The 11,577-nt window shown below is 35.5% G+C and overlaps 1 long non-coding RNA gene across 1 annotated transcript in view; it reads left to right on the top strand.

The window, feature by feature from the left end:
* The window catches only part of LOC114023179, a 56,420-nt gene that overhangs the window by 18,201 nt on the left and 26,642 nt on the right, over nucleotides 1-11,577 (top strand). The window contains exon 2 of the long non-coding RNA XR_003566757.1: nucleotides 9,882-9,974. This is a non-coding gene — a long non-coding RNA (uncharacterized LOC114023179). The remainder of the gene's footprint in view (nucleotides 1-9,881; nucleotides 9,975-11,577) is intronic.

The following is an 11,577-nucleotide window of genomic DNA, read 5'->3' as shown; positions in this document are numbered from 1 at the left end:
GAAGGAAGGAAGGAAGGAAGGAAAGAAGGAAGGAAGGAAGGAAAGAGTGGTTTCTGCTGGGACAAAATGTCCTTCAACTGAGAGGGCCAGATAAGGCTCACTAAAGAGTCAACCTCTGAATTGAGCCTTGAATGAAGAGAGGGGTTTCTGGAAGTTGAGAGGGGAAAATAAAACTATTCCAGGAAGGTGTGGATGTATGGAGTGAAGTCATAGGCAGAAGAGGGTTGGATAAGATCTTTCTAGACTTCCCTGGACATCTTTTTTTCTTTTAAGAATTATGGGAATTGGCCTTAAAACTGAGATTAAGACATTGGAGGAGCTTTAAAATTGGCTTAAAACAATCTTCTAGAGAGTTAGTTTTGTTTTTAATTTTAATTTTTAATAGCTCTCCCATTTGTATATTTCCTTTGGGAAATCACTGAGATCCTTAGAATGATCATATAATAACACTGATATGCCTGAAGAAATAAATTTAATGCCATGGGTCATCATTTCAATTTTTGATTGCAAATATTATTTTTTTTCATACAACTCATTTCTGTCAGGCTAGGACTAACTTCTTTGGGTCCTTAATCCTAGGGACTCTTGTTCTTTTGCATGGCTATTCCGAAGTTGTGAGAGGCAGCCATGGTAGTGTGGCTAAAGAGTAGCCTGCTTTGGAATCAAGAAGATGTAGGTTCAAGATATGCTTCTGATACATCCTAATCATGTGACCCTAGACAAGTCACTTAGTCTCTCAGGGGCCCCAGGCAATTCTCTAAAACTATTGGTAGCAAGGCAAGTGCTGACTTACATTACTGAATGGTGTTTCCTTGTTGGGAGTTCCCTACATGAATGAAATCACAGATCTGGTAGAAGGGAAAAAAAAGTAAGGAACTGGCAACATTTGGCTGAACCTTGGATATGACTTAGGTCATGGAGAAGAGTACCTTCAGAAAAATGGTTCCATTTTCTCTAAGAACATATTCCGGTTTTGGAATTTATGGAACGTCTTTGGTATGGCTGGATCATTTGGTCAGGCCACTAGCACGCTTAGTCAGGAAGGGTTTGGTGATTTTAAGCAATCCTTATCCTCCGCAATCCTCTCCATTCTTATTTGTATTTTCAAGGTCTCTCAGCTAATTGGAGGCATTACTCACAAAAATTTTTGTCAACCCAGACATGTTGATATTCAACCCCTACCTATGAGGCAATGTCTCTGGCTACTTAGTCATGAGGAACGTTTGAACCATTTTTAAACCTGCAGATGTTAAAAAATGAGGTCGCATTTATCCAGCCAATCTTTTTTTTTTTTTTATGTTTGCCAGGGTGTTTATTTATTAATGTATTTATTTGCCACTGAAGAAATACCCGGCATATTTTTAAAAAAATCTTATCTGATAGTCTTTGACATGGGTAGAGATTCCAAAACACCGGAGTCCCCCAAATATAATAGCTATGACAATGATAGAAACACTAATTCATTCAGTGAGCCCAAAGTTGAAGGCAACTTTACTGAAAAGTGGTACCAACGAACTTTGTTTCTCCCAATATCCTTAATAATTTGGGCATTACCATAAGAGGATAAGGTTTAGTTAAGAACAGTTTTGTCACATTGCTTTAATACAAATGACCCATGATTAGTAGCCTGGAACTGAAGGCACTCCAGTTAGAGTCCAGTGGAATTTTCAAAGGCTACTAAGATTGGTCAGGCTACCAGTTTCCAATAGTGCTACATCCCTTGCCACCTCAACAAACACAGCTACTGAAGAACCAGAAAAAAAAAGTTCTTGCCACCAAAGATTTTGATGCTGTCAAATGGTTCAATGTCAAAAATGAATAAATTATTGATTAGTGGAAATAACATGAAAGAATTCTCTATCATCCGCACTATAAATTAACTGTCCATTTATATAGTTCCAACTGTATTCCAGCCACTATACTAGGTACTGGGGATACAAAGACGAAAATGAAACAGTCCCTGAACTCAAAGAGCTTACATTCTATAAGAGACTACCACATGTACTTATATAAACATGTGTAAAATACATAAAAAATAATAATAAAGTTTTAAAATAATAATGTTATAATATTAAAAATAATAAATTTAAAATTTTGAGGGGATAAAGAAGAAAGCAGTGTATTTGCGCATCTTCATTATCAAAGTTTTGGGGAAATACATTGACTATGCCACTTTTTTCTCCACCATGAAAATGATTACACCAAGTGGCATGTTTGAGTAAACTAAGCTCATACTCTAGAGAGGCAGTTGTTAAATTTTCATTTGGGGAATTTCCACCACAGAAAAAATCAGGGCTTGATTTCCTTTTGTTTTGTTGATTGTCTAGCCATAACAAAGTGATGGAGAAAATGTTAATAATGTAGATTAAACTTAAAATATCATGTCACATGTCTGCCCCAATCCCTAGCTGATTGTTAAGCTTTTCTCAGTACACACATCTCTCCCAGGATATTCAGGGATTATCCTCAATACAACTCAGTTCATTCAACATTTCCTTGAGAAGTTACCTCCCATTTCAGATTTGCTTCCTTACTTTTCTGATTGTGTAAATCAGACAAATAAATGGTTGAACACATCATTTTCCTTCCTTCCTTTCTTCCTTCCTTCCTTCCTTCCTTCTTTCTTCCCTCCCTCTCTTCCTTCCTTCCTTCTATCATCTCTTTTTTTTTTCATTTGGAAAAAGTCTCTCTCCCTGTTCCTTCTCTCCTCCTTTCCTGTACCTAAGGGCATGGTCATCTATTCTTCTCTTTTTTAACTGAAAGTAGTGTGTATAATTATTCCTGTATTTATTGTAATATTAGGAAATACAGAATTGAGTTATACTGGGTTGGCATTTCGAGTTAACAAGCATTTATTAAGCCCTTACTATGAACCAGACACTGCTAAGCAATGGGAATGCAAATTTAGGCAAAAAGAAAGAAAGTCCTGGCCTTCAAGGAGCTTACAGTCTTACTGAAGACAATTATTGACTATATTGGAGTGAGATAAAAGTTTTCAGGGTGGGGAGGGAAGAAATGGCTAAAGTTTACCTGAAGCAATGTTCTTGAATAGCCACAAATAAACTAGTCTTATTGTCCCAGCTGCTAGCACCTATATCTAAACCAAGGTCTAGGCCTGGATCTGGTTTTCCATGTTCTCTCATGTCTGGAGTGTTTGGTGATATATAATCCTTGTGCCTTATAGCAAGGACCTTTTCATAATGGATGATGCTAATAAAAAAAAATACTAGTTTTTAGTTTGGAATATGGAAACTCTACAAAATATGACAGGAGGATTTTTAAATAATAAGGTGATCATAAACCTTAGTTCAGTGAATAACGAAGGTAGATTTCCCTCTGGAGAACTAGTTGAAGAGGGTAAAGGCTTGTCTGAATCTAGGAATGTAATCCGGATGTGACAAGTAAATTAATCCTTAGAAGAAACACAGTCATGTGGCTGGTTTGGGAGACATGGTGAAAGACAAAATTTATGATGCTAGATTTCTGAATTGGTATTAATTTACATATTTCATATATGGTGTGGTGCCTTAGACATTAAAAACAAATTCCATTTGAAAAACTGCATTTTTTTAAAAAAATCAGGCAATAGAGAGGATGGGAAGCAAACAAATTATATTTGTAGGAGGGGAATGAACTATTTTATCTCATTTTTTTCACATACAACTTTCAAAAGACATCCAAATTGGGATCCTGGATCATTAAGCATTTGACATTTGTCCAGTTAAAACTATTGACTCATGCTTTCATTTCTTCCCACTCAAATTACTACAGTGCCACAGCTGATCTGACTATATTTTCCATTTCTTATAAATAGCCACAAGAAAAGTATTAATTATCCTTGTACGATTTAATGCACCAACTGCCTTAACCTTTCAGGTTTTCTTAAACGCCAGCATAACAAGGCATATCCATGGCAGCAAATGTGATTTATGACAGGAATCTTTAATTTCTGTTTTTAAATATGTTACCCACCGATCTGCATACATTTAGATTCGCCTGCAACACTTTCCTCTGTCTTGAGGCTGTTGTTTAATATTCAAGGATGATTTTTGTCCACATACATTTTGGTCTATGTCACCTCAGATTAAATTATTACTGTTTGCAGCCCTTTTCAGAGCAGGCCTCAGGCCCTTATTTACAAGAATCAATGAAACAGTAATGAAAATCCATTTTTCATACTATCAGCTCTGGCCTGCTTTTATTTAGTTAGCTGGGTCTAAGCAAGCAATTCATTTTGTGCAAATGTCATGGAGAGAAAAAAGGATGAGCCGTGAAAGGGTTAATCATGAAATAAGACCTATACTTTCCCCCCCATAGTAAAGAGCATCTGTAATGTTAAAATTTTTAAAAAAAATTCCTTCCTTAATGTATGCAAAGTAATGTATATTGACACATAAGCAAGCCTTTTCATGATGAATATTGAAATATATATGCAAAGCACAGGAAATGTGTAACATGTTATAGATCTTTCAGTGTACATTTAGAGGAAATGAGCCATTTATATTCTACAATTTAGTGAATACCTACTGTTTATTGGTACAGAGCACATAGGAGTATATTTGTCTTGGTAATTTATTTAGGTAAATATATTTATTCTTCTAGGGGTTCTTGTGCTTTTTCCGATTCTATAGTACTAGACATAAATATTTAACAATGCATTGTCTCAAATGTTATTCATGTAATTTATCAGAGAAAACAGTAGAGTTGCAATAACTTTTAAGCCTGTACCTACTCTTAAACCTGAGATTGATTTAGAATGTAGGGAACTGAGATGGCTTTTCTTCTTACTACTGAGAAGAATTATTTACTAGTTCAACTAGAGATAGGTAAAACCAGGAGGGGTACTAACTGAAGGAAGGCAGCTTATCCCCATTTTTGTCAACTTTGCTAAAGTAATTCTATGTTTATAAAGTAAGAGTTCATGAGAGACAAGATATTTAATTATTATAAATATATCTCTGTTTGCTAACCAACTTCATATACATACATACGTGTGTATATATGTGTTTGTGTGTATATGTGTGTGCATTCATTCATTCAGATATATACACCTACACGATTGTCTCTGTTTCTCATGGTAATTTCTTCTAAACTGTAATGCATTTGACTATAAAGCATGTCAGTTCAAATGATTGTAATAGTATTAAAAACACAATATTGTCCTGAATATCTCGTAAAGGAAGAGATGGACATCTTAGAACTGGAAGCTTGACTCCTTATTTCCACTGCTTGCCTCAAAGAGGGATGTTAATTACTCACAATCTCAGGTTTCTACTTGTGAAATTTGATTTTTTTTTTTTTTTTGCTCTGAGACTTGAGTTCACTTCATAGTTTCCTATATTTGCTGGCCTCAGGACCCCTAAGATTGAAATATTGCATAGACCTAGCTTGGAATCAGGGGATATGTTTTGCCAACTTTACCTAGTAATCACTATCATTTATATATCAATGCATAGCATAATTAGTCCTGCCTGAAGACTAGTTACAAAGATGAGGCATAGGTCAGTTGAGCTCAGCCTGTTGTGACCAAACATGAAATGGGACTAAAACAGAATAAAAAACTAAAAATGACCATATGAAAACATGCTCCAAATAACTAATAATAAGAGAAATACAAATTAAAACACCTCTGAGTTTTACCTCATATCCATCAAATTGGTAAAAATGACCAAAAATGGGAATAGTCAGTCTTGGAGAAGCTATAAGAAGATAGGGATAGTAATAAGTTGTTGATACATCTATGAATTGGTCTAGCAAAACCAACTGCAAATTTGAAATTACCCAAGAAAAATGACTAAATTTTTCATACCCTTTGACCTAGGAACCCATTATTTCCCAAGGCAGATTATTCTACTTTGGGGTAGTTGGCATTATTAGGAATTATTTCCTTACTTGCAATCTAAATAAATATGCTTCTTTGCAACCTATTGCTGTTCTATCTTCTGGAACCAGGTTAAAAAAATATCCTTCTACATGACAACATTTCAAATATTTGTGCACCACATTTTATGGAAACTACTATCCCAACTTCCCACTTACTCAGAAAAGCAGGGGCCTCTGAGTTTGTCTACTCTGTCACTACACGGTCCTAGAGTTTGCCCTGAGAGGTTGGGGTACCGAAGGTCTAATTGTATAGCTCATGAACTCCCATGGGTGAATATTCCTCATTGATTATCAGCAATATGCATTAGGCACCTATACTTAATTGGTTTTAGAATATTTACAAAAGCGGTATAATAAGGACAATTTGTATTAAACAACCCCCTCCCCCAAGTCTCACCCCAGTACATACAGAGTATAGGGGAAAATGGGTTCAAGGTTAGAGAATACATGTAGTAAAAGGATAATTCAGCACTTGGAAGCCAATCTGTTGGAGTCTTCAAGATGTTCCCTTCCATTTTTCTTTTGAACTCCTTGTAGAGCCTTGTATCTTATTTCCTTATCTCATCCCTCTGTCTCTTCAGACATTGTTGTCATATGTCCTAGGGACCAATTGGGATGCTAAAGGGAAAATGTGAAGTCCAAAATTCTCTGAATCTTCTGAAGCTCAAAAAGATCCTCCTTTGAACAAAGGGATAGAGGAGGATGAGAGTGAAGCCAAGTCTGACATACTCTCTCTTTTTCCCCTTACCCTCAGGCCTCCACCAAGTTGTTCTTTCTTACTCATTTAGTTTGAAAGCTCACCCCTGCTTCATGTCTTTACTCAAATATCTTGGGTGAAATTAACTAGATATTTTATAACTAACCCACAGGGCATGACCAAGTTTTCTCAGCCAATCCAAACACATTGCTTGCATACCTAAAGAAGTGTCCTAGCCTTTATTCATATCTAATATGTACTTGATGAATATAATTTGAGTGAAGGTGATTTCAATCCCACCTTGTACTTGAAGATGACAGTCATGTCCCCCTTGCAAACATATATTCTCTTTTTTCAATGTAAACATCCAAGGTCCCTCAAATAAACCTTATAAGAAGTTACCTATCAGAAATCTCACCAATTTGAAATTAATTTATTCTGAAGGGAATCCTCCTGTTAAAATTCAAATACCTTTGACAAGGTTGAGGGCTTATTAATCTTTCATAACTTGATGTGAATTAAGTCAGTAAAATTGTAGTTCCCTCAACTCCTACTTGCCTTCTTTTTTGAATAGGGACTTTAGGTAGTGGAGAAAAAATTATCTTTGGAGTTTGGATTATTGTAGAAGACAAGGCAAGGCTGGAAGGGGTGTTGCATATGAATCTTAGGGAAGATTGATGACAATGAGCTCCTGAGGCATCCCACAAGATGGAAGAGGATTTATAAGGAGGGAGATGGAAGACTACCCAAGGAAAATAATACTATCTACTTGAACATTTTGCCTAAAGTTAGTTTTATATCCCAGAGAGAAAAGGAATTCTTTCCCCCTATTCTCCTGATCCACCCTACTCTGCTTCCAGCAGGTAGAATTCAGGCTAGAAATATTGCCATCTTTATGGGCTAAATAGATTTATATGGACAAGCCTAGAAACCAGCCACATTTTACAATATTATTTCTGTGGATAAAGGTATTCTGAGTTAAGACAAATGACATAAAAACAACTTTTGAAAAAACAACATGGTCTAAGTAATATTATAGATTTAGAACTTGAAGAGAGCCATCCTACTCATTTTACAATCAAATCTCCTTTTACTGACGAGGAAAGTGAGACCTACAAAGGTTATTTGACTTCCCTAAGATCCCAGATAGCAAGAGGCAGCACTGAGATTCAAAGTTGCATCCTCTTCTTTCAAATCCAACATTCTTTGTACTGTACTGCATTACCTCCAGTACTCACTTCTTTGTACCAAATGTGTTTAAATACATCTCTTAAAATAGGTATTGAAAATGATAGAATTTTGGCATAAAAAGAAACCTCAGAATCCAAAATTAACATGACATATCAAGAGGTGGAAGGCCTCAGAAGGTCAAATGATTTATTCAAGATTACCCAGTGGAGGCAGCTAAATGGTGCTATGGTTAGAGTACAGGATCTGGAGTTAGAAAGACTTGAGTTCAAATATGTCCTCAGACACACATTAGCTGCATGACTCTGGACAAATCACTTAAGCACTTTTGGCCTCAATTTCCTAACTTCCAAAATGTGGATAATAATAGTAGCTAACTCACAGGGTTGTTATGAGGATTAAATGAGATAACATTTGTAAAGCACTATGCAAATTTTAAAATGCTATATAAATACTAGTTTATGTTAGCATCACTATCATCATTATCGTCTTGTTTATGGCAGAGTCAGGATTTGCACTTGGTGGTCCTAAGTTTCTGTCCTCATATTCTTTATAGTACACCATGTTTCCTCCTCTTACTACAGTATACCTGAAATTATAAAACTTTTGAAAAGACACTAGGGTTAGAGAAGATAGAATTGCAAAAAATGTTCAGTTAGCCCAGAGATTATGAAACAGCTGGTCAAAGTAAACATTGACATGGCAATTTTCCCATCTGCACAGTTCCTATTTGGGGAGATAGTGTAGGAATATCTTTGTAGAAGCTATGGATTGAGGTATCTGAGATAGCAAATTATCACTGTCACATAGAAATTTGAACTGAAGGACACTCAATGATATGGGATAAAGGTGGACCTGTATACACGCCTCCAGAGCATGAGTCAATATTGTCCCAGGAATCCCCCTTACTGACTCACTGAGTAGGAGACTGGACAGAATATTTCTGAAGGCATAGTGACTGGCTGAGGAGAATGAGCAAGATGAGTAAAAATGATATTTACTACTTTATCTTTTTATAATTTCATAGCAGACATTTCGTCTATTGCAACAATGGGCAGTAAAAACTAACCCTGTTTCAGAGGCATATGCAGAGAGGATGAATTCATTCCAAGCATATCCAGTTTCCATCAATGATTTATGACCATTTAAAAAGGAAAAGGAAATATCAATTTCTAAATTTATATTTAATATTTACAAATATGTAAATTAGGCTGCCTTAGAACAGAGTAGCAGATGTCCCTATCTTCTTGATGCTGATGGTCGGCTTAGGTATTGCTTTAAAATGATAGATTTGAAATGAGTGTTATTTTCTAGTGTGCTTCATTTTATTTATCTTGAAGCATTAATATTGTGTGGTTTTAAAATAGTTTATACGATATAATTTTGAAACCCAGCTCTCTTTAATGGAGTATTCTATTTCAATGTGGGGACATACTTGTTTCATGACCTTAGAACATCTTTTTTTTTCCCCCTTCAGATAAGAATTTTAAAACTCTTTCCCCTCCTCATACCCCACATTTCTGGTTTTTCTATTTATTATTATGGTTATAGCATACATTCCTTGACATTAAAATATTTCAGAACTGTGGAATTTGATTCATAAAGCTTTTTTGTCTACCTTTCTATATGAACATCTTCATGAAGAGTGATCACCAGGCTGCATTTACCTCTTCCTTGGGATTTCAGTTCACAAGGTTCTAGAGTTAAGATTACTTCCCAAAGATTTCAAATTTGTGTTTACAAATTCTTGGATTGAAATGAAACTAGCTTCTCTATTTCTTAGTTTCGAGGAATTTTGAACACTCAGATACTGAGGAAGTGTTTTGAGTTGGCAAGAGAGAATATTGGACTGCAATGAGCTGGCATCATGCTTACCCACCACCAAGTAAATGGAGTTATTGATCCCTCCCACTTCTGAAGTCTGCACCTCATTGAAACACCATACCCCCCCCAACATGTAAACAACAGCTAAATATACACTTATATGTCCTTGGTTTACTTTAATTTGGCAATCAATCAAGAATATGCACTTCACAGTTAGCAAATCCTTAATTAAGTATAAGACATGGTTGCTTCCAGTACCATAATTCATTTTTTTCTTCTTTTTTTTAAGTTATTCGCCAGGGTACATATCACCCTGACCTGTATATCTCACCACCACCACCCCTACCACAGTGTTCAGGACATCTGTGAGTTTCAGAACAAGGTATGTGATAATCTCCTCTTGATGACATAATATTTAATGGAGTCTTACTTCTGGAGATGTCTGATTCATTAATTTGAAGTGTCTACTTTGAATTTTCCAGTGTTTTAAGTGGTGAGGCAAAAAAGGTGCTATTTTTGCCTGTGATTCTAAATTCTTATATCCAGGTCTTGATTGAAGGGATAGAAAGGGGATTATCCTGTTTTTGTTTGGCCTTGGAAATTATCACATGTGACATGCATGGAACATAGGATGAAGTGGGGAGAGGGGAGAGTGGAAATGATGACACTTACATGATCTTACAGGTATCATTATCTTATAATATACAGCACTAGAGTGGTAGGCCATATAGAATTAGACTCAACAAAATTCAGCAAATTAATAGGTAATCACAAGCATTCTTGTGTGTGTTTGTGCCATTTAATATAAGCATGTATGTCCATACTTGAATTCTCCAATATAGAGGTATATTTCTTCCACATATGATCAAAATTCACAACTAACAGTTATTCATTTGGGCTTAAATTTTTCCCCAGTATGAGGAGTTTTTAGTATTTCTTTTAGTTGAGATCTTTAGAAGAAGAAGTTGACTATACATTTTGTTAAAAGATTTTTGTTATATTTTGTTTTCTGAAACAGGAGGAATTAGATGGAAGAGAAAATAAATTCTTGGTAACTGAAAAAAACTGAACTAAAATTTTAAAATAGTGAGGTGGAGGAACTCTGTTCTAAGGAAGCTGACAAAATGATGCTAGGTAAAGATTCCAAAACTTTTGACCCCTCTGCTATTTTTTATGAAGCAAATAACTAATATTATTATTGCTATTAGACCTATCTCAAATATACCTTTTATACTAGCAAAGGAGAAACAGCATCTAATCTTCAACTTTTTGTTTCCTTTCTGTTATTACAAACAAGCTGATGGACTAAAACAGGCTCCTTCTATTTCACATTTAACCAGAACTATCTCAGATACCTAGAGGCCACTGGCAGCTTAAAGGCTAGTAGGCGGAAAGTGGATAGAATGCCACACCATGAGTAAGGAAGACTCTTTTTCTTGAGTCCAGAAATATAGCCTAATACTCTTTTTAGCTGTGTTACCCTGGGCAAGTCACTTAGCCCTGTTTGCCTCAGTTTCTTCATCTGTGAAATGAGCTGGAGAAGGACATAGCAAACCACTCCAGTATCTTTGTCAAGAAAACCCCCAAAGAGGTTACAAGTCAGACACAACTGAAAAACAGCTGAACAATAAAGTGCAGAATCAAACCAGGATGGGATACAAAGACACAATAGAGTGATTGCCAATTAATGTTTTCATTATTTCCAAACAGAATATAGGCTCAATATAGCAGTCTCTTATTTACTCTTTCTTATCTTTATTTTATTTCCTGTCACTTCATTATTATTTTGTAGAGTACTAAATTATAATAATTCTCAGATACTTTCATATATCTAACTATCTTTCTATCTCTCCATCTATCCATCCATCCATCCATACATCCATCCATCCATACATCCATCCATCTATCTATCTATCTATCTGTCTATCTATCTATCTATCTATCTATCTATCTATCTATCTATCTATCTATCTATCTATCTATCT

This window comes from Vombatus ursinus, unplaced genomic scaffold, assembly GCF_900497805.2.
Source record: "Vombatus ursinus unplaced genomic scaffold, bare-nosed wombat genome assembly UNPS02014816.1, whole genome shotgun sequence".
Taxonomy (NCBI): Eukaryota; Metazoa; Chordata; class Mammalia; order Diprotodontia; family Vombatidae; genus Vombatus; species Vombatus ursinus.
This window is presented reverse-complemented; position numbering and strand designations above follow the sequence as displayed.